The following is a 25,455-nucleotide window of genomic DNA, read 5'->3' as shown; positions in this document are numbered from 1 at the left end:
GGCGGCTATTCTTTAAGCAAAACAAAACTTTTAAGTTTGCTTTTGTAAAGTTTATTCTATATTTACCACAATGGTTTACACAGTATTGTTTCTGTCACAGTGAGGCAGGTATATATGGCAATATATATTATAACATCTATTAACCTTGTTCAATTTCAAATATTTCCTTGAAAAATTTTTGCAGCCAGATACCCCAGATCCTAACCATATTCTTTCATATATCACTAAAATATATAAATACATATATATTTATAAATACCTCTAAAATATTTGCACAATGAACTATTATTTATACTTTGTTTCAGTAGCTTACCTGATTTTTATGAATCAGGACTAATTATTTGAGAAAATAGACTTATTCAAGAAGTAAATCCTCCTGTTAAATTCTTAAATGTTCATTATTAAATTTAGAGAGTATATCGTATTTTTATATAAGAGATAATGCTTTCCAATTCCCTTATGTTTTCATACAGTAAGTCTACATAAAATGAGGAAAATGAGCCTCGATGCTGTAACACTAGGAGTAGGAATAGCTATTTTTCATCAGATTTATTTTTAAACTACCTATTTAAACAGTTTTTTAAACAATTTACATTGTTTAATCATCTTAGATTGCATTTCAACTGATGCTACTTCAGGCAAATGTGAAATTATAAACTATTAAAAAAAATAAAATAGTCACAAGAAATCCCTTTTACTTCAGCAGGATCATGACAAGCTAGTGGTGGGATCAGCGGCTATGATTAGGTCGTGTTTGTTCTGAATGACTGAGATGGCTCCAGAATGCTCCATTGGGTCCTTAACTAAGAGCATGATTCCTGCCCCCCCCTTTAGCTTAGTGAAACAAACGTATAATTTTTGTACATTATTTTGGTTTCCATTATTTTTTATTTCTTCTCTCATACATTGCATCCTTGGAGTCCCTCTCCTCCCCTCTTTCCATGATCCACTCCACCTCTTTTTCTCTTCAGAAAATAGCAGGCCTCTCAGGGATGCCAATCAAATACTGCATAGCAAATTACAATAAAATAATAGGGTTTAGTAAAACTTAGCAAGGTGGTACTTGGATTTGACTTCACTTTATATACCTGATATATAAATGAAAGCACACCATTGTTTTATATTAATTTACTGATTATGTTTATTAACATGATGTTAATTATAACACATGGTACATTTGTCTGAATTAATAAATTTTGATTTTGCCTCAAATATTTAATGTATTAAACTGTGAACAAAAAGATCTTCTCTATAATATGCATTTTGAAAGAGATACTTTTTTTCGAGCATTATCTTGACTGCTGTACTAATCCTTTTTTATTGCTGTAGTGAAACATCATGGCCAAGACAAGTTATAGGGGAGAAAGGGGGTTTGTTTTTACTGTGGTTCCATCAGGATAAGAGTCTGTCATAGCAGGGATCCAGGGCAACAAGAAGCAGACATCGTGGTAGAAACACAAACTTAAGGGCTCACATCATGAATCACCATCAGGAAGCAGGGAGAATAAACTTGGAATAACATGAGTCTTCAGATTCCCAAAGCCCAGTTCCAGGGACATTCTTAGTTCAAGCAAGAACATACAACTTAAACTTTCCATCACTAATTGGAGACCATATATTCAAATGTCTATGACTATGGAGAACAGTCCATTAAAATCACCACGACTATTAAATGTTTTCATTAGAGTTGGAAATTCTATCATTAAATCCTTGATAATCAACATAGAAGACATAACTAAAGTTATGTAAACTGCTGTCTAACATTATGACACACTTCATAAAACTACTCTGTATAAAACGATCATCCTTGTTAAAAACTGATAAGAGAATGTTTCCCACACAGAAAATAAATATTAGTGTTTTAGGAAGAGATAAATACATTGTGAATTACCAATTTCTAGTAACAGTAAAGTAGATTACACATGAAAACATATTGGACTTTCTGAAAATCCGACTGACTTAAAGTTGTGGAAGCATCTTGTGTTCTTCATTACTAATATTTCTAAGTTTCTGTATTTATAAAAGCAATTATTAGCATCAATGCATTGGCTTAAATGGTGCGGCACTTCCAAAAGCTTATCTGAAATGCTTTAATGATTGTTTTATACGGCAAAGAGAACAGAAGAATAGCACAAAGCAGCTGGGTGCTTGTGGAAACACAGAGAGCATCCGATCATCCTGGAGCTTAGACTTGTGCAAGATGGAAGTTAGCTGCATCCAATTAAAATCAAACCTTTGAGCATAATGAGCTTAGCTTCCAAAGAACAGCATGTCCTAGATAGAAATGGTTTAAAAATTTATAGGAAAATACGAAGATTGTATAACACAATGAAAATTGTGTAATGCAAAAAATTAACAGTGATTTGGCTAATTAAGTGTACTCCAGACATTTATAAATTGTTGACTTGTGATGTACATTCAGAGTTTTATTTTATTATTTCTATCTATTTATCTATCTATCTATCTATCTATCTATCTATCTATCATCTATCTATCTATCATCTATCTATCATCTATTTATCTATCTATCATCTATTTATTTATTTTTTTAAAAAGTTCTCTTTTTCATTTTACATACCAAGCCCAATTTCTCCTTCCTCCTCTTTTCCCACCCCTACTTTTCCCCCATCCCACCCTCCATCTACTCATCAGAGAGGGTAAGGCCTCCCTTGAGGAGTCAACAAAGTATGACATACTAAATTGAAGCAAGACCAACCCCCTCCCTGCTGTCTCAAGGCTGAGCAAGGCATCACAACCTAGGGAATATGTTCCAAAAAGCCATTTTATTCACCTGAGATATGGAATTTGTAGGCAAATGGATGGAACTAGAAAGGATCATCCAGAGTGAGGTAACCGAGACCCAGAAAGACAAACATGGTATGTACTCACTCGTAAGTGGTTATTAGACACAAAGCAAAGGATAACCAGGCTACAGTCCACAACCCCTCGGTTGTGGTAAAGCTAGGCAAAGAGGAGAACCCTAAGAAGACCATACATGGAGGGCCCCTGGAAGGGAAAATAGTGAAAATCTCCTGGGTAAACTGGGAGGGAGGTAGATGAGAAGGGATGGGGGATGGGAACAGTAGGATTTTTAAATGTACAGAAGTTGTTTAAAACATGGACCCCTCCTAATTCCATACATTGGAGAAACTTGGTCAATGGCATCTGGTCAGGTTTTCATAATATAATTGAAAGTCCACAAAATACTCAGTGCTCTGACAAAAGTGATTAAAAAACCTGACATATGAATGCTGATTTCTCATTAGGAAAAAAAATGTGTCAATTCTTCCATCAAGGTTAAGAATATTGGTTGATCATCTGTGTCATGAAAGGTGAACAAGGGTTTTAGCTTGCTGTTGCAAAGGGGGAGCTCAGCCACCAAGCCTTGCATCATGTGCAAATTTGTCTTCCACTTTAATGTTCTAAAAATATTACCATATAGGACTTGATAGAGGTTTTCTATGAAATAAAGATAGAAAGAGAAATAACAAACATATACTATTAAGGAATCATGCAAAATAATTTTACCATATAATTATCAACTGTCAATTTTCAATATTCAAGGAACTGCCGAAATATTTCCCTAGTACTAGCTGTTTTTCTACACAATTCTAAACAATAGTTGATAATAATTTCAGTAATCCTACCAATAAATTTAACTATTATCATCAATCTGTCTCACACTACTATGTATTTTTCCTTCAATCTTGCCTCAAGACAAAATTAAACTATGCTCTTCACAGTATTTAATAATAAGCACACAAATCATCAGGAATGTTGTTGCATGAAACCTATATGGTCCTATAATAAAAAACCTGGTGTCAGATATTGGGTAAATGCTGAAAAATCAGAGAGACAAAGGAACAAGCCACTAGAGAAACTTCTCACCACTACCTAATCCTCAGGCCAAATAGAAGTTGAGAACGTATCTCCACAAATCCTCTGACTGCAACCCTCTGAATCCTCAGTTGAAAAGACTAGTTTCTGGCTAGTCACACCTTATATGCCTTTCTTTGTGCAGCCTTTCCACTTCCTTCCCAGTGCTGGGATTAATGGCATATGTGCTTTCCAAATACTCTTAGCAAAGGCATGAGCTTGCAAGTGATAGGATTAAAAGCGTGTGACTCCCAAGTATCTGGATTAAAGGTGTGTGCCACCACTGCCTGGCTCTGTTTCTGTCCTAGACTGAATCAATCTCATGTAGTCCAGGGTGGCTTTGAACTCACAGAGATCCAGACAGATCTCTGCCTTCGGAGTATTAGGATTAAAGGTCTGTGCCACCACTGCCTGACATCTATGTTTAATCTAGTGACTGGCTCTGTTCTCTGATCCTCAGGCAAGCTTTATTTGATACACAATATATCACCACAGAATGTAGTCTATAGTTTTATAATACTAATAGAAACATAGAATGTACAATATTGTCTTTACAGAATTTGATGAAACTTATTTTTTTTTACTTTTTAAGATTTTGATTCTTAGATAGATAGATAGATAGATACATACATACATACATACATATAGGTATATCATCCTCTCAATCCTTCTCTCTCCAACTCCTCTCCTTTCTATTTCTCTCAAATTTATGTTCATGTTTTCTTTTATTAGTTTTGTTACATATCTGGATACCTACATATAAAAATGAAGTATACTGAGTCAAATTAGTGTGACTGTTTTCAGGGCTGACTATTTGGTATTGGGTAAGCATTTAGAGAGTGTATCTGCAGTAGATAATTGCCTGTTTACTATGTAGTCCAAACTGCACTGGAAATCATTTCATAGCTCAGGCTGATAATTATCTTGCCTGAGTATCCCAAATGCTAGTATTGAAGATATGCAGCACCTCACCTAGTTCAAATTTCATGGAGTTGCTAAAAAATTGTTAGATGATATCACTTTTGTTCTACAGTATGTTGAGGAAAAAAATGTTCTTCTCACATTCATAAGAGTGTTACTGAAAAAAAGAGGAATTAAGTTCCACTGCTTTGCAGTAAATGCTTTTGAAAGATAGTTTATGAACATTTTAAAAATACTAAAATTATGACAGTTTCTTAATTTATCAGAAAATGTGCAGAAGGAATGAAAAGTAAGCCTGATGATTTATGACAATTCTTTGAATTCATTGTCCAGGTTTGTCCCTGCATTATGTTGTATTTATTTTATACATTTGTTGGCGATGTTTTAAGAAGGTATTTTCTTTTAGTTTTGAATTTGTGAAATGGAGTCCAGATCTATCAGCATTCTAGGCAAATTCTCAATCATACAGCTATACCTCAACCTCTCTCAGCAATCTTCCTAACTGATATAAGTATGCAAAAGATGAAAAGATGGCAGTTTTGTGATGACCATTTTATTTACTTATTCTTATTAGTGTTAGACCCCAGGACCTCCTGAATGCTGAGAGGAGACTATCAGTGAACTATGTTTCAAGAAATGTTCTACCTTCTCTTGCCCTTTCTTCTACTCCTTCTGTGAATCAGAAATCAAGTGTTGTGGAAATGCAATAGTCGGGCCTCTCTTGAGTCTTTATTTCCTTTCAGTCCTCGCCTCTCTCAGCTCTCCTTCATATGCTTCCTCATCCTCAAATTTTTCCTGTTCTTATTCTTCTTCCCTCTGTGCCTTCCATCTTTGATAGTTAGTTACAGAACTTTAAGAGTTCTTGGGATACAATGGCACAGAATTTGAAGGCACTTGCAACACAAACGTGTACACCTTCTCTCAATCCATCAAAAAAAATTGGAAAAAGAGGGCCAAATCAACAAAGCTGTCTTTTGAGTTCCACATATGTGTGGTGATGTATTCCTGCTGTCACAAACATCAAACACACAGATGCTTAAATTCATAATGATGATGAGGATCATGATGATAATATATACCTTGAGGAATCATCTCTTTCAAATACTGTGCACTTTTTCTAAACACATTTTATTGGATTGAGACTTAAAATTTTATGTTTTTTTTCATTAAAGTAGTAATATTATATATGTTGACACATTTCTTGGGAAAATTGGGGAGACTTGGGCCACTATGTCCTCATTGGGTTTGTTTTTTGTTGTTGTTGTTTATTACTTCAGCTAGAAGTGTGCTACATTTGTTTTTGTGAACATTCCAGACAAAAGTCCTATTCTGAACAGTTCTGTAATATCTTTGCCTTTAGACATAATTCCTATTTGTAAAACAATCATTTGAAAATGAGCTTTCAAGACTCTATGTTATGCCCACAGAAGTACATTGGCATACCTGAATGTGTGTATTCTACCTTGAACTCTGGAATGAAAGATTACTAGGAAAAAAAAGATGACATATTGATTTTGTCTTTTGGTTTATGAATGAATAGGATAGAAGAATACATAGATGGTATATGTACAAATATATATATACATATATAAATACATATGTACACACATATATACATACATATGAATATGTATATATATATAGACATTCACATGTGTGTCAGATTGATATTCAAAATAAACCCCGATAAATTGTTTAATTTTACATAATTATTGACTAGGAGTGTGGTGGTATTGTGCTCCCCAAAATATCGTGTACCTTAATAAACTTATCTGGGGTCAGAGAACAGAAAAGTTAGGCAGTGATAGCACACGCCTTTAATCCTAGCATTCCAGAGACAGAAATCCCTCTGGATCTCTGTGAGTTCAAGGCCACATTAGAAACAGCCAAGCATGGTGACTCACGCCTTTAATCCCAGAAAGCCAGCCTTTAATCCCAGAGAGTGGTGGTAGAAAGCAGAAAGATATATAAGGCGTGAGGACCAGAAACTAGAAGCGTTTGGCTGGTTCAGCATTTGGCTGGTTAAGCATGCGGCTGGTTAAGCTTCAGGCTTTCAAGCAGCACAGTTCAGCTGAGATTCATTCTGGATGAGGACACAAAAGCTTTCAGTCTGAGGAGACAAGACCAGCTGAGGATCCGGCAAGGTGAGATAGCTGTGGCTTGTTCTGACTCTCTGACCTTCCAGTATTCACCCCAATAACTGGCCTCAGGTTTGATTTTATTAATAAGAACTTTTAAGAATCCTGCTACATAGGAGCAGAGATGGGAGACCGTTATAAAATGTATCTGCTTCGTAAGGTTATAACTTTGTAACTGGAATGATATCAGTATTTCTTCTATTAATAGTGTTCAAAACAATATTGCATTATCAGTATAAAGCTGTTCAATGCTTCTCAAACTGTTAAAGCTCTTTATGTACTGAGCAATTGTGGTGGTATTCTAATTGTACTGAAATGTGATTTTAATTGTATGTTAATAAATAAAGTTGCCCGGGGGTCAGAGCTATTAGAGCCTTAGGCAGAGTGTGGCAGTGGTGGCACACGCCTTTAATCCCATAGATCTCTGTGTGTTCAGGGATACAGCCAGCATTTGAGACATATGCCTTTAAGACCTGGGGGCCTGTACATACAGACAGTGATGAGGCAGTCACGTGTTTGGGTTTACAACCAATGAGAAGGCAGAACAAAAAACTATGAAAAGACAGACAGACAGGAAATAGGTCTCTTTTGGGAAGCTAGGAGCACCACAGGAGGAAGGGTGAGATTTTAGCTCTGAGCTCTGACCTCTTGGCTTTCTCTTTTACATTGGTTCTGTGTTTCTTATTTAATAAGACTGTTGGTTACATCTACAAGCAATAATTAAATTTAAGGAAAGGTACTGTTTTATCAGGATATATATCTTGAAACTTAAAGACACTTCATATGTTTAAACAACAAATTTGAAAAAAATCTCCAAATACACAAGTATTTCATACAGATTTTACTACTTCATATGTAGATGTGTCAGCTTTATAGAAAAAAAAAGGTCCTTAGTTATGAGCTGTTCTGAGAGAGATTAATTTTTCTTAACAACACAGCATGTGTGCATATAGATGAACGGTCTTGTTAAATATGAAACACAGAGCCAATGCAGAGATGAAAGCCCATGAGGCCAGAGCTAAAAACCTTACCCTTTACTGCTGCTGTTGTCCTCATCAGCAAGAGAGCTACTTCCTGTTTTTTTTTTTTATTTTACAACACCATTCAGTTCCCCATAATAGCCACAGATTCCCCTGTTCTCCCCCTCTCACTCCCCTCCCCCTCCCCCCAGGCCACCCTCCATTCCCACCTCCTCCAAATCAAGGTCTCCCCCAAGGACCAGGATCAACCTGATAGACTCAGTCCAGGCAGGTCCAGTCCCCCCCTCCCAGACCAAGCCAAGCGTCCCTGCATAAGTCCCAGGATTCAAACAGCCAACTCATGCAACTAGCACAGGACCCTGCACCACCGCACAGCTGCCTCCCAAATAGAACAAGCCAAATGACTGTCTCACCCATTCAGAGGGCCTGATCCAGTTGGGGGCCCCTCAGCCTTTGGTTCATAGTTCATGTGCTTCCATTCATTTGGTTATTTGGCCCTGTGCTTTATCCAACCTTGGCTTCAACAATTCTCGCTCATATAAACCCTCCTCTTTCTCACTAATTAGACTCCCCGTCCTCCACCAGGGGCCCAATCGTAGATGTCTGCATCCAGATTCCTCAGTCCTTGGATGGGGTTTATGGCACAACTATCAGGGTGTTTGGCCATCCCATCACCAGAGTAGGTCAGTTCCTGCCGTCTCTCGACCATTGCCAGCAGTCTTTTGTGGGGGTATCTTTGTGGATCTCCGTGGGCCTCCCTAGCTCTCTGCTTCCTCCCCTTCTCATGTGGTCTTCATTTACCATGGTCTCCTATTCCTTGTTCTCCCTTTCTTTTCTTGATCCAGCTAGGATCTCCCACTCTCTTTCCCTGGACCGTCACCCTTCATTGCTCCCACTCATGACCAGGCTGTTCATGTAGATCTCATCCATTTCTCCGTGTCTTTTTTGGGGTCCCGTTTTCCAGGTAGCCTCACTGGTGATGTGAGTAGCAGTCCAGTCATCCTTGTTCCACATCTAGCATCTTCCTATGAGTGAGTACATACCATATTTGTCTTTCTGAGTCTGGGTTACCTCACTCAGGATGATTTTTTCTAGATCCATCCATTTGCCTGCAAACCTCATGATGTCATTGTTTTTCTCTGCTGAGTAGTATTCCATTGTGTATATGTGCCACAATTTATTTATCCATTCTTCAGTTGAAGGGTATCTAGGTTGTTTCCAGGTTTTGGCTATTACAAACAATGCTGATATGAACATAGCTGAGCAATTGCTCTTGTGGTATGATTGAGCATTTCTTGGGTATATGCCTAGGAGTGGTATAGCTGGATCTTGGGGGAGATTGATTCCCAATTTTCTAAGAAAGCGCCATATTGATTTCCAAAGTGGTTGTACAAGCTTGCATTCCCACCAGCAGTGGAGGAGAGTTCCCCTAGTTCCACATCGTCTCCAGCATAAAGTGTTTTCAGTGTTTTTGTGATCTTAGCCACTCTGACAGGCGTAAGGTGGTATCTCAGAGTTGTTTTGATTTGCATTTCCCTGATGATTAGGGATGTTGAGCAATTCCTTAAATGTCTTTCAGCCATTTGAGTTTCCTCTGTTGAGAATTCTCTGTTTAGATCTAAAGCCCATTTCTCAATTGGACTGTTGGTTGTTTTGATGTCTAATTTCTTGAGTTCCTTATATATTCTGGATATCAGTCCTCTGTCACATGTGGGGTTGGTGAAGATCTTTTTCCCATTCTGTAGGCTGTCGCTTTGCCTTGTTGACCTTATCCTTTGCTCTACAAAGTCTTCTCAGTTTCAAGAGGTCCCATTGATTGATTGTTTGTCTCAGTGTCTGCGCTACTGGTGTTATATTTAGGAAGTGATCTCCTATGCCAATGTGTTCAAGACTACTTCCTACTTTCTCTTCTAGCAGGTTCAGAGTAGCTGGATTTATGTTGAGGTCTTTGATCCACTTGGACTTAAGTTTTGTGCACGGTGACAGATATGGATCTATTTGCAGCCTTCTACACATTGATATACAGTTATGCCAGCACCATTTGTTGAAGATGCTTTCTTTTTTCCATTGTACACTTTTGGCTTCTTTGTCAAAAATTATATGTTCATAGGTGTGTGGGTTAATGTCAGGGTCTTCAATTCGATTCCATTGGTCCACATGTCGGTTTTTATGCCAATACCAAGCTGTTTTTATTACTGTACCTCTATAGTAGAGCTTGAAGTCAGGGATTGTGATGCCTCCAGAAGTTGTTTTATTGTACAGGTTTCTTTTAGCTATCCTGGGTTTTTTGTTTTTCCATATGAAGTTGAGTATTATTTTTTCCAGGTCTGTGAAGAATTGTGTTGGTATTTTGATGGGGATTGCATTGAATCTGTAGATTGCTTTTGGTAAGATTGCCAATTTTACTATGTTAACCCTGCCTATCCATGAGCATGGGAGATCTTTCCATTTTCTGACATCTTCTTCAATTTCTTTTTTCAGGGACTTAAAGTTCTTGTCATACAGGTCCTTCACTTGCTTGGGTAGTGTTACCCCAAGGTATTTTATGTCATTTTTGGCTATTGTAAAGGGTGATGTATCTCTAATTGCTTTCTCAGCTTCTTTGTGTATTGTATATAGGAGGGCTACTGATTTTTTTGAGTTGATCATGTATCCTGCTATGTTGCTTAAGGTGTTTATAAGCTTTATCAATTCCTGGGTGGAATCTTTGGGGTCACTCAAGTATACTATCATGTCATCTGCAAATAGGGAAAGCTTGACTTCTTCCTTTCCAGTTTGAATCCCCTTAATCTCCTTATGTTGTCTTATTGCTCTGGCTAGAACTTCAAGTACTATATTGAATAAGTATGGGGAGAGTGGACAGCCTTGCCTCGTTCCTGATTTTAGTGGAATTGCTTTGAGTTTCTCTCCATTTAGTTTGATGTTGGCTGTTGGCTTCCTATATATTACCTTTATTATGTTTAGGTATGTTCCCTGTATTCCTGATCGCTCCAAGACTTTTATCATGAAAGGGGTATTGGATTTTGTCAAATGCCTTTTCTGCATCTAGTGAGATGATCATGTGTTTTTTTTTTCTTTGAGTTTGTTTATATGGTGTATTACATTGATGGACTTTTGTATGTTGAACCACCCTTGCATCTCTGGGATGAAGCCTACTTGATCATGGTGGATAATTGTTCTGATGTGTTCTTGGAGTCTGTTTGCCAGTATTTTATTGAGTATTTTTGCATCAATGTTCATGAGGGAGATCAGTCTGTAGTTCTCTTTCTTTGTTGTATCCTTGTTTGGTTTAGGAATCAGGGTAATTGTAGCCTCATAGAAGGAGTTTGGTAATGTTTTTTCTGTTTCTATTATGTGGAACAATTTAGAGAGTATTGGTATTAACTCTTCTTTGAAGATCTGGTAGAATTCTGTGCTGAAACCATCTGGTCCTGGGCTTTTTTTGGTTGGGAGACTTTTAATGACTGTTTCTATTTCCTTAGGGGTTATTGGACTATTTAAATAGTTTATCTGGTCTGGATTTAACTTAGGTATGTGGTACCTATCCAGAAAAATGTCCATTTCTTTTAGGTTTTCCAGTTTTGTGGAGTAGAGGTTTTTGAAATATGACCTGATAATTCTCTGGATTTCCTCAATGTCTGTTGTTATGTCCCTCTTTTCATTTCTGATTTTGTTGATTTGGATTCTCTCTCTCTGTCTTTTGGTTAGTTTGGATAAGGGCTTGTCTATCTTGTTGATTTTCTCAAAGAACCAACTCTTTGTTTCATTAATTTTTTGTATTATTCTCTTAGTTTCTAATTTATTAATTTCACCTCTCACTTTGATAATTTCCTGGCATCTACTCTTCCTGGGAGTCTTTGCTTCTTCTTGTTCTAGAGCTTTCAGGTGTGCTGTTAAGTCACTAGTGTGGGATTTTTCCAACTTCTTTATGTGGGCATTTAGTGCTATGAATTTCCCTCTTAACACTGCATTCATAGTGTCCCATAAGTTTGGGTATGTGGTGTCTTCATTTTCATTGATCTCTAGGAAGTCTTTAATTTCTTTTTTTATTTCTTCCTTAACCCATTGGTGATTCAGTTGAACATTATTCAGTTTCCATGAGGTTGTAGGTTTTCTGTAGTTTTTGTTGTTGTTGAAATCTAACTTTAAACCATGGTGGTCTGATAGAACACAGGAGGTTATTCTAATTGTTTTGTATCTGTTGAGATTTGCTTTGTGGCCAAGTATATGGTCGATTTTAGAGAAAGTTCCATGGGGTGCTGAGAAGAAGGTATATTCTTTCTTGTTAGGATGGAATGTTCTGTAGATATCTGTTAGGTCCAATTGGGTCATGACATCAGTTAAGTCCTTTATTTCTCTGTTAAGTTTCAATTTGGGAGATCTGTCCAGTGGTGAAAGTGGGGTATTGAGATCTCCCACTATTAATGTGTGGGGTTTTATATGTGGTTTAATCTTCAGTAATGTTTCTTTTACATGTGTGGGTGCCCTTGTGTTTGGGGCATAAATGTTCAGAATTGAAACTTCATCTTGGTGGATCTTTCCTGTGATGAGTATGTAATGTCCTTCTTGATCTCTTTTGATTGATTTTAGTTTGAAGTCTATTTTGTTGGATATCAGGATGGCTACCCCTGCTTGTTTCTTAAGACCATTTGATTGGAAAGTCTTTTCCCAGCCTTTTATTCTTAGGTAGTGTCTGTCTTTGAATTTGAGATGTGTTTCTTGTATGCAGCAGAAAGATGAGTCCTGCTTTCATATCCATTCTGTAAGTCTATGTCTTTTTATAGGTGAATTAAGTCCGTTGATATTAAGGGATATTAATGACCAGTGATTCTTCATCCCTGTTATTTTTGGTGGTAGTGTGTGTGTACTTCTCTTCTTTGGGGTTTGCTGTTGTGGCTTTATCTATTGCCTGTGTTTTCGAATGTGTATCTGACTTCCCTCGGTTGGAATTTTCCTTCTAGTGCTTTCTGTAGGGTCTTTTTTATAAACTTTCTATCCTGCCTTCTCATTGGTTATAAACCCAACCACATGACCGCCTCGTCACTGTCTGTCTGTACAGACCTCCAGATCTTCTATGGTTGGTATTGAGATTAAAGACTTGTGTCTCCATGCTGGCTGTATCCTGGAACACACAGAGACACCCCTAGCTCTGCCTCCCAAGAGCTGGGATTAAAGGCATCTGATTTCTACATCATTTTCTTTCTTCAGAATAGGGATTGGTTTAAAAAATTAAAGATACAAATTTCCAAATATTTTTTTTTAATTTCTGTTTATAGCCTTTTTGAAAACAGTTACAAAATATTTTTCTTCTCTAAGTTTTCTAAATTAGGTAATATTGAAAACTAGAACATTACTTCTATAAGTTACACTTATTTACTAAATGATTAATGTGAACATACTGTATTCATACACACAATTAACAAAGAATACATAAAAATAGAATTTGAAGGACTTATCAGATAAAAGTGTTTGACTTTGTAAAGCACATGTCCTTTGGTAAATATAAACAGAAAATTTAATATGAGTATCCTATGTTCCCTGAAATAAAGCACAGTGACTAATGCTGTTGCAGGGCCTAGCTCATCATAATTCATTGTGTTTTTCTCATGTCAAGTGTGTAGATAGCCAGCGTTCATGTCCATTGTACTTCCTTTCCTACCTCTTCAGATTTAGTAGTTATAAAATGAGCAGTACTCATGCAGACTTAGCCCAGTGACAGTTCTTTTAGCCTGAAAATCTAAGAGTTTTTGTATTTACAAAGATTTGCATTTGTATTTGTATGCGTGTACATGTAGATTGGGGCTGGGCATGTGCCTATGTGTGCATGTGCTTGTTGAAGTCAGAGGACAACTTCCAGTGTAGATCCTTTGCTGGAGTCTTCCTCTGCATTTTGTTTGTTTGTTTTCTATTTGCTTTTGTTTGTTTTTCCTTAACCAGGGTCTCCCACTGCCAGGGGCTTGCCAAAGAATCTAAGCTGGCAGGTGCCTAGGTCCTTGGGGATCTGATTGCCCACACTTCGCAGGTATAGAGATTACACGTGAGTGCCAGCATACCTAAGCTTTGAATGTGAGTGCTAGCTATTGGACTCAGGTCACTGTGCTTGCATAGCAAACACATTCTGAATGAGCAATCTTTCCAGTTTATTTTCCAACTTCTCATCAATGAAGTTAAACACTAATCAACAAAACTGAAATTTCAACTAAAATTCTGAGATATATTATCAAGAGTTGGAGAATGAGTACCAACAATAATGAAATAGTCATAAACCCTTTATTTATGTTGTTAGGAAGCTAAAAATTAATTTAAAAATGCTTTATATTGTTTTTTAGCAAAACATGTAGTATCTTTATTTCAAGATAAAGAAATAGAAGATAAACAGTTTTGTTAAAATTTTATATTCTATGGAGTTTTACCAGAGATAAATATAAGTATTAACTTTCATATATTACATATATGTATATGTGAAAAGTTAGTTGTGAATAGACATATCCTTCTTAAACATCTAGACACATTGACAAACACAAACACAACCATGTAGGCACATGCTTGCACATACAAACACATGTACACAGTTCCCTTACATATAGAAGTCTAAATTTTTAATCTGGAGTTGTATCTCACGTAAATTCTTAATTAAAAAGAAAAAAATTATAATTGAGAGTTAGAAAAATACTTTATTATAAGCAAATTATGATTTAAAACTTTAAACCAAGAATTAGAGTGTTATAAGATTGAATAAGATTTTATAACATCACTATAATTGTATTTAATCTAAAATTACTTAATAATTCTACATAAATGAAACTCTTTGAGAAATTGAATTTTAGTGGGTTTTAGTGCAGGCATGAATATATATTTTATTTCTTAGACAACTACATTTAATAGAGGGAATGTGGTAAGAAATCTGATATTTAATTCATCCACACATGAAGATTTAACAAAAAACTAATATCTATATCTTGGTTTGGTTTGTAAAATAGGTATATTTTCATCACACTAGTATTTAGGATAAAGTTCTATGTATTTTCTAGAGATAATTTCTTAATTATTTATGTAGCTATCATATAAATATGATCTAATAAAAGTAAACAATACTATTTTGAGTGGATTTGTTTAATAATCCATGAGTAACCATGAATTATTAAGTTATTCTCTGTTGATTTTTTATGTTCATTTTCTTCCCTCACTCAGTTAACATGCATGCATTTCTCATAAAAGTGTACTTAACTAATATAATTCAAGTCAGCTGCTGTCAAATTTTGAGATAACTATTACAATCATATGTCTTTCATTTTAATGAATATTTGTATATATATTTGTATATCAATAATTTTTCAGGTTTAATCGAACTCATAATAATGAGTTATATATTTGCTACATACTCAAGATCTTCTTCTACTTCCTCTTCTTCTTGAAATGAGAGTTATTAATGTCCCTCCTTATCTCTTTGTATATTGACTATTTTGTTTCAAAATATGTTTTGGCACAACTGTTTCAGCTTCTTACAATAAATTGTTTCCATGACTAGTTAGCATATATGATGTCTATAATGATTTAATGATTGTTTTTACTATAATCAATTATGAAAAGATGTAGAAATTTTCCTTTAAAAAGTGTCTTGTAATGGAAGGACATAGCTGTGAATTTTGCCACTGTGAAGTCCAGCAATGTATGAAAATCAATGAATTAATCAAATGTTGACATTTGAGCAGAGCAAAACTTGATGATCCTTGGTGGTCTTAGGAGTAACAGTTGGAGACATCACACTTCACTTTTCTTTACAGTCGTCCACCACATCTGGGTCTTACCCTCTTTCTGTCCTTCTTTCATAATGATCCTCAAGGCTTGGTAGGGAGGGGTTAGGGTTGAACATGTGTTATTTTTGCAGGCTTCTATGGTAATAACTATCTACTGCAAATAGAAGCTTCTCAGGTAAAAATCGAGAAATGTGTTGATCTATAAGTATGACAGTAAGTTATTGGGGGTTTAATCAATGCTGCATTAAATACTTTTCCACTGCTATGATAAACATCATGATGAAGGCAACTTATAGGACCCAATGTTTATCTTGGCTTATGGTTCCACTGGGTTATAATCCATATTCCAGGGACAACTTGACAGCAACAGACTAGAAGACTGGGGCAGCCACTGAGCGCTCATATTCCAAACCACAAAAAAAGTACAAAATGGACAGGAAATATTACATGGCTTTTGAAGCCTCAAAGTCCACCTCCAACTTCATAATACCCCAGCAAGGTGACTCTTCCTGACCATCCCCAAACTGGCTATCAGCAGGGTACCAAATATTTCAATACACAAAAATACAAGGAATAACTTACTCAAAGTGCCACAAATACTGCTTCCATTTAGTGGCACAGTAACAATAGAACACTCCAGGGCCTACTACCTGTCTAGCCACAGGTTCTGTGCTCAATGATGCTATCAGGTATGTAATTCAAACAGTGGATTAGAACATAAATCTAATGAGAAGAGATTGGTTATGCCACAATATTTCTGCCACTATGGCAATATTGGGCTGGTCCTGACAGGTCTCATGACATTGCACCTCTTTGGGTTCATATCTGGGTACAGTGATTACTATATCTCTCTTCTGGGAGCACTCAGAACACCCTTAAATATTAGAAAGCAATCACGTACAAGCGAAATTCCAGACTTATACTAGCCTAATTTCCTTATAATCATTGACTCAAGTAGGTGGCTGTCCTATATACATGTAGTACCTTACTAGCAATTTTTGGGTATTTACCAAGAAAAAGGCATAATAATAATAATAATAATAATAATAATAATAATAATAATAATAGTGTTTGGGTATGAGTTCTCACTAGCCACAACTCCAAAATAAGTAACTCATTCACAGGAATTTGTGAGTCTACAGTGCCTAGTAGGAGCATGTCCTGTTATAGGATAACTTGATTTTTAATTCTTTTTATGTACATGTATGCACACATATACATATAAATATGCATTAGGAAGGCTCTAAAATAGTAGATGCCTGTGTATTTTTGAAGTGTTTAATGTTACCTATTTCTCCAACATTTGCTTCTCTACATTTTCCTCTGTTCCCTACCACTGTCATGTTTAGAAAATGAATAAATAAGCAAAATATAAACAAATTTAAACATTCCCCTGCTTCAGTGATTTCAATTTCCTTAGAGGGATTCTAAGCCTTGAAACAATAAGCAGACCTATCTATGTGTGTATTGTGTGTTCATGTAAGTATTCATGCATATGCATGTGTATATTATTGTAATATGGACAAAATATACATGCATCACTTAACCTGACTTCTCCAAGCATCTAAATTCCACTTATGGAAATTTAAGGATAATTCAAAATCTAGTACAAAACAAATTAATTGAAAGAAACAAAAATAGCAAGATATATATGAAAATGAAGTGCCTATTAGTAAGCTAAAAGAAGAAAAAAATTAAAAGTCACATGCTACAATATACTAACTACATCACATTGTTGAATAACTAAAACTTTGAATATTTTAAAATTATCACTGGATACCATGAATTACCTGGGAAGACAAGAATAAGAGGAAAAAACTATTAATACAGTAGATTAATTAGACATGAAAATGCAGTGGTAAATGTAACTCACACATTTGAAAATGTATGTAGTGTTTTAGACCATGACTGGAGATGTTAGATATTTTGTTCTCATTTTTTTCTGTAAACTTAAATCTTTAAAATTTAAAAGCTTTAAAAATAAATTTTATTATGTAAAATTTCAGAAAATATGTTTGTACAATTATTTTTAAATTATGAGTAAATAAAAAATAGTGTCTTTTCAAATAAAAATTACAAAATCATGATAGACAAAAACCATTATCAATCAAATATATTTGCTCTAAAACAATTTGTTAAATTTAATATTTATATATTAAGTAAATCACTCCCTTTCCTGCCATATTCTTTATCTCATCATGTCTCTATTAATTTTAGAATTATTTTTCCAAAAATTATATTTTGGCTTGCTTGTTTTTAAGGACTGCATAAAAAATAGGATGTGACTTTTTCCTGAGGTTCTAATGGAAACATGACTATATTCATTGCTTTTCAGGAGCATATTCATTTTGTATATGAATGTAACATGTCCCCATTTATTTTCATATGGTGTATACATGTGTCTCAATGATTGATTCAGTCATCTGTTGTATCTTTTTCTCAGCTTCAGTAGCCATATACTCTCCTCACCTTGGAAAAGGAATATTGGTATAAATGTCTTGTTATATCTTAATACAGATGCCTATGTCTGGATTCAATATTCTGAAGTCTTACTCATGTTTCTTATGTTATAATGAAAAAAAAATCATGATTCTGAAAGATTGCTACTAAAACCTTAAAAGTCATGTGTCCCTACGTTTTTTTCACTCTATAGTCAAATACAAAGATGTCTCATTCTTCTGTTGTTTAGAAAATTTTAGTGGAAGTCTACAATTGCCACTCTTCTAAATAGAATGCACATGTCATGAAAAATATATTTTCACTGTCTTTGAGGAGAAGGAGTTCAAAGGAAGAGCATTTTTTAAAGTCAGGCCTAATAATTGGACTTTCAAGAAAAACATGTATGTTATCTATGTCCTTTTAAGACACTAGCAATTCTTTCAGAATGTGCAAAAGAATAAAGCTAGATTTATATTTGTTCTGAATAATATTTAGATTATAGATGACAAAATAGTTAACACAAGAAAGAAGATGAAAAACCTACCCAGTCCCAGTAGACACATCTACAAATCACCTCCGGCTCAGGGAATACAATGAAGAAGGATCAAAAAAATTGTAAGTGCAAGAAGATGGGGGAGCTTGCTGTGAGGGGAGTCTCCTACTAATATCACAAGATGCACTCCTAATGTCTCACCAACATGACTGCCCTGCAAGAGTTCAGCAAGGATGTTACCAATGCACATGCTAAACTACATGGAGCAAAGTCCACGAGGATTCAACTCGACACGTAGAACTATGGCTACTTAGGGAAGCTAAGATCAGGAAAAGTAGTCCTCCTTAGAGAAAAGTACACCAATCTGCTGTCTGATGCCAAAAGGTCAGTCCTAAAAGTGTACACACAAGTAACATTATATGGACTGAACAAGTGATATTTGGGACTATATATGTATAGTGAAAAAAGAGGCCATGAATTTGAAGTAGAGTGGGCAGGAATATATGGGAAGATGGATAGGATACACATGGAAGGTAGTGCTGTTTTGATTAAATTTTATCCTCCAAAAGCAAAAATAACCAGCAACCCAATAGCCTGTTGCTGTGTTAATCCTTTGATGCAGAATGAATGGAGCCTGTGTGTGTCAGTCACATTCTCATACATGTGAGTAAATGAGAATAAAACAGTTTAAAAATCCCTCACAGAAAATCCATTTTATAAATGTGGAAATAGTTTCAGTCAAAATAAACCTTCAGGGAGTCCTGGTTTTGAGATTCGGGTCCATGACTAACACTTAATATGCATTAATGTCCTCCTGCCTTTTTCTTTAACATAGCTCAGAAATATCAACTACTTACTAGTGAGCATGAGAAGTATGACATCAAGGTTTTGTTGTCTCCTGCAACAATCCCATTTAGGTTCAACTTCCTGTTGCAGGTGCTCTTATTCCCCAGTGAACATGAGGGCAGTAATCGGCTTGCCGAATGTTCTCACTTTCTGGTTCTTGCTCTCTATGACCATACTGGAACATAATATCTTCAGCCTCTACTAAATGATGCTATTCATAAACGTCTATTTCTAGTCTGATAGGATGAAAAGTCAATAGGACTAAGTTATTTTTATTGTTCTTTATGAAAATCCAACTTTAAATAAATCATTCAAATATTTAAGCTTACGTGTATGACAATTCAACTTATACTTTGGAGTGTAATGGACAATGATAATAAAAAAATTACATGGGATGAGTATGTTTTACAAGAGGACAGAAAAAGCAACACTGCTTTCTCTGTGTATATGTAATGACTCATGGAGAAACAGAACTATGTCAGTTCAAAGGCAGCTTTATAAAGTTATTGAAATGGGCTGGTAGGCATGCAGTCCTATGCCATCTGCCTGTTCTTAATTAGTTTGAGCCAATGAGATCTGATGACAAAATTTTCAGTAGCTTTCTAAAATGGCTTTGTGGTCACTGGCCTGTTTTAATAAAGATCTCTCCACTGACTCAGTGTCTGGTCTGCCCACAGACTATTAATAACCATGTAATATGTCTTAGTATGCCAAGCATCCTTGTACAACTTAACTAATTATCAGTAATTAAAGTTCTTTAGGACTTTATAAATATAATTTTTACATTTACCTTTAATTCTTTAATATGTTATTTGTTATAACTCTTCCAAAAAACTATGTAGTCTTTAGTAAAGTACCAGGAGAAAACAAAAACACAGACTAAAAAATTTCCATTGACTTTCCCTTCTCTCTTTCACCCCAACTCTCTCTCTTGATCTTTCTATCTGTCTGTCTCTCTCTCTGTGTGTGTCTGACTCACTCTGTGTCTCCACTTGTCTCTCTCTCCCCCCTCTATCTGTGTCTTTCTCTGTCTCTCTCTGTCTCTCTGCCTCTGTCTCTGTCTCTTTCAGTCTCTCCTCCCCTCCCCTTCCCTCTCATCTCCTTTCCTCTCTTTTCCACATACATGGACACAATCAAAAAGGAATTTCAAAGTGATCTATGTTTTCTATACTAAAAACCATTCAAAACTCAGGGATTTATGTGTGATGATTAGCAGCTAAGCCTAACAAACTTTCCTCTCCAGGAGTAAATTTTTCACCATCCTTAACACTGTCCTATTACTCTGGTTTTTTTTTTTTTTTTTGTTTTGTTTTTTGTTTTTTTTTTTTTGTTTTTTTCTTCGAGACAGGGTTTCTCTGTGTAGCTTTGTGCCTTTCCTGGGACTCACTTGGTAGTCCAGGCTGGCCTCGAACTCATAGAGATCCGCCTGCCTCTGCCTCCCGAGTGCTGGGATTAAAGGTGTGTTCCACCACCGCCCGGCTATTACTCTGTTCTTACAAGCAATGAGCTACTCAATTATTTTCTACTGTTACCGTGTTCTCCATAAAAACACAGTGGGGGAGTATTCCACGGCAAACCTTAAATTAGATGAATACAAGTATCATTTCTTCATACTCATTATGTACAAACTGTCATATTACTTAAAAAAGTACTTCATATATATTGCCAATTACCTGTCATTTAGCATTTTTTTCTTTATTAAAGAACAGGTCCACTCAGTTCATTTTTAGGAAAACTGAAAATAACCTGTTTAGATTAGTTATACTTTAATTGCTTGTTTTTGGCTCAAGTTAAAAAAAATTGGTATTTTGTGAATAGATTGTTAGCTCTTCCAACAGTTCAAGCTACCGTGACATTTGTTTTATTTACAGAGACATGATTGAGAGAAACGTTTCATGTCTACACAGGGAATGATAACAAACTATTTTCCAGGGACCAGAAATTAAGAACATTAAATTAAAAACTGTAAGTTTTTCTCTTTGAGTTTGTTACATTGTCATTTAGACTACTCCAGGGGAAATATATTTTTTCAGGGGTTGGTCAGGATGGAGGAAGGCAGTGGATAGAGAAAGTAGGTCTTCATCCTGGGGCCAACCTTACAGTGCCTGCAGTACCTACCATTTCTGAATAATGCTGCTGGGAGAAATCAGCAAAGTGAAAGTACACACACTCTCTTGGAATTTCTACAAAAAACCTTCAACCCTGCACCTGAAGAGGTGTGTCCAGTGAGCAAGCATAGATAATTAGTTCACATGTGTAAACCAATGGAGAAAGTTGGGTGCTGCCTGTCTCCTGTTCCATAGCCTTTTAACAGTTGAATGCAGAGTACTGAATTGCAGTTTTCCTTTCATGGAAGAATCTCAGCATAATAAACACAGGCTTATTTCTGGCAGAGACACTGTCTCCTGTTGTATCCAGAGCAGTTTGTTTTTTATTGGCAGCACTTCTGAGTGAATTATTCACTTGGCATCTTCTCTAAACACACACTTTCAAGATTACTACCTAACAAAGAGTCTGAGATGGTACTAATAGTCTTGGCCCAGCAGTGACATCAACAATTACCTATTGGTGAGAGCAGATACACTGGCCACAATCTCACTTCAAAGTTACATGTTCAGACTGTCAGGTAGATCAGATAGGAGCACTAGAACAATCTGTGACATCTCATCCTCAACACCTCTGCTAAATATTACTGGTTTCAGTATGTACTGAGGATTTTGCCAGATATTTTTGGTAAGTGACTAAAGAATCACTTTAAGCCTCTCAAGATAAATAGACATGAAAGAGTAATGAAAAAAATAGAATATTCTAGTTAAGAATTGCACGTCAGTGTTTCAGAACATACAGACCCCAGAGACGCACATAGTCAACTTTACAACAGCAATTTTTGTAGACTCTGAGGATTAAAATGGATATGGTTAACACAAATATGTAGGGATGGTATAAAAATGAGATAATTGCACATTAATCTTAAGGGAATCTGCAGATAGATATAAGGTTGTCTTGAAGGCAATTACATAGAGCAAAAAGCCAGTGTGTTTATTAGTAATCAAAGAAAGAAAAGGAAGAGTAGAAAGTAATTGAAATCATGTCAAAATGCATCATGCTTTTGGCACTGTTAGTCCTTATAGTTAACAGAATGACATTGAATTGCCAGTTTCCTGGTCCTTATCAAAATATTTCTTTATAATTAAACATTTGGCACAGATTTTCCCAGTCAATATTGGCTAAATATTTTGAATATGAACTTGAATGTCAAATATCACTTTAAAGTTGTTTAGGGATGGGGACAGTGTTTGGCAGAGACTTGAAGTTTAAGCCCTACATAAAAGGCTTTCTATTGAAACAGGAGACCCATGCTACTTAGTCAGGCAAATAACAGAGGAGGTTTTGTGTCAGACAATATAAGCATAACACTGGCAGATGCCATGACTTTTAGCAGCTTAGAGTGTTCCTACTGAACAAAGCATTCATCAATAAGCTAACAATGAGGACTCTGGATGTCAAAGGGAGAGATTGTTGGATGATTAGGATGCCATTTCAAAATAAGACAGATGACTCTCATTCACATTCAGTGTAAGCATCTCTTTTTCCTTTATTTCATTACACTATCTCTCCACTTTCAACAAAACAAATCACAAAGCTTTGATTGTATCCACTGCTTTTAATCATTGTCTATACAGGAAAACGTTAATAATTGTTAAGAAAAATACATATCAGTAATTTAAGTTTCCTGGGCTATTAAAGTAAATTCTACAATGTCAAAATCATGTTATTCATAGAAAATGTGTAAACCTTTCAAACAAAAACGTTTCTCATATAAGACATTATTGTGGCTCTATGCAAGATGCTGAAATATGAAATAAACAAAAATCCCTGCAGTTGGTACATTGCTGCATTCTGTATGGATGACTTGGAAACAGGCATTTTCCCCCCTCATGTGTGAGGGAATGTTTTAGCTTGAATAATCACTTCAATATTTTCATTTATGTATTACTGAAGATTATATTTCTACATGAAATTATTTGAAATCAATCATTATTATTCTTTAAATCCATATTCTCATAAAATAAATAACATGAAGTGCAAATTTTCCCTATTTTTGGAAAACAATCAAATACCCAATGATGACTTCAACCCCTTTTACCTATTACCTTACAACACATGAAACTAATCCTTTGGTAATTTTTCTTGGTGTTAAATTATGTATTCATGCAATTGTTTTCTTTTATCCAACTGATTCTTCTCAATTTTCAAAATCATCAGTGTTTGCAGTGTTTGTAAAAACTGTACATAGTTTAAAAATGTACATTCAAATAAACAATGTAAAGAACATATGCTTCTGCTTCTATACCATTGATAGAACGCTTTTAGTAACTTTAAAGTGTCACAGAGGTAGATGATACTAGAATCTGATGGACTGGTCTTAATTAGCTAAATCTTGTGCTCGCTCTGCTGCATTTAGTGTCACAAGACCTAAAAACATGAGCAGAATTACTTACTGCCTTGTATAGAACTATTTCAAAATGTACAGACATATGTAATTTATACTACTACTTAGATCATTTTTCCTGTTAGAATAATTTTGGGCTTAAAAAAAACCATTTACTAGGATATAACAGTGAAAATAGAAAAATGGAGAGGTTAATAACTTTAGACTGTTTTCCCAGCTCTATTCCCAGAACAATTTTTACATAATAAAATAAAATAATTTGTATTATGTATGTGTACTACATGACACATATATTATATATCATATACACACACACATATATATATATACATAAATATATTTATCATAGTAAAGACAAAGCCAGTTATCAAGAATTCCAAAGGAAACTTAACCTTACATGTCACAAACTGAAACTTAAAATAAATGTTTTAGATGCACATAAACTGAAATTTCAGAAAGGTTCTTCTGAATGACCTGACTAATCATTGAAGCTGATAATTACCAAGGTTGTAGCTCACCTAACCCTTCTGGCTATGAAGCCTCATAGTAGAGTCTGGTAACAGTAACATTGGAGTTTATCTACAGATCTACAAATAATGGAGTTTATTCCACAGCTGCATAAAATACCACCTGTAGAATCTGATGCTACCCCTTCAACAGTAAGCCACACCCAGGCAGAGAAAGGCATGTATTTTCCCCCTAAAATAACTACTATTCCTCTTAGGTATACTTTATTTACCTAACAGGGTTACAAAAGAAAAATGAGATTTTTTTTATCATACAATCTCTCTAAAGACCCACCTTGTTAAATAAATAGACAAGAATAGTTTATAGACGATTTTTAAAAGGTTTCTTGAAAACGGAATATTTTTGAGAATTCAGGACCTGTTGAAGAATGAAGGTGGAGTAATATCTAAACAAGATACAAATCCATAAAGAACATATGAATAACGCAGAGATTTGTCAGCCCAACTCAAACAGTCGAAATGTATCTCTAGTGAGATTAAAATCATATTAAATTTGAAACCTTGGAATATGTGTTACATTGCAATAAAAATGACAGAAAATAAAGATGAATATAGATAAGGATAAGGTATGACATATTCTTTGTGTAGTAGCCCCTTGAGTACAGGTTTAGGGACACTCAATCAGGTGATGACACTAGAGAAATTCAGAAACCAAGTTAATACAGGTACCTGCATCTCATAGCTTTACCACCTATATGCATACATATTAAATACTTTGCATGAACAAGTACATACTTAGAAACAAACAAGACATTTCAGTTCTTAACACCAACTAATGGACATGAATAACCACATGGAGTTGTGAGAATTCAAAAGAAAAAGTAGAGTTTTGCATTTATCTTTTAAGGGAGAGTGTATATAGTTGCACTTTGATGTTTTTAACACTGACTCTTAACATGATACTAGCAAACGTGTAATATGTATCATGAATGTAGGGAATGAGTTTGTTTTCTGAAATAGAAGGTACCCTTTTGGAAAGGGACCTAGATTACAAAGAGCACTTGACCTTCTAATAAGAAAATATA

This window comes from Peromyscus leucopus, chromosome 9 (assembly GCF_004664715.2).
Source record: "Peromyscus leucopus breed LL Stock chromosome 9, UCI_PerLeu_2.1, whole genome shotgun sequence".
NCBI classification, from domain to species: Eukaryota; Metazoa; Chordata; class Mammalia; order Rodentia; family Cricetidae; genus Peromyscus; species Peromyscus leucopus.
This window is presented reverse-complemented; position numbering follows the sequence as displayed.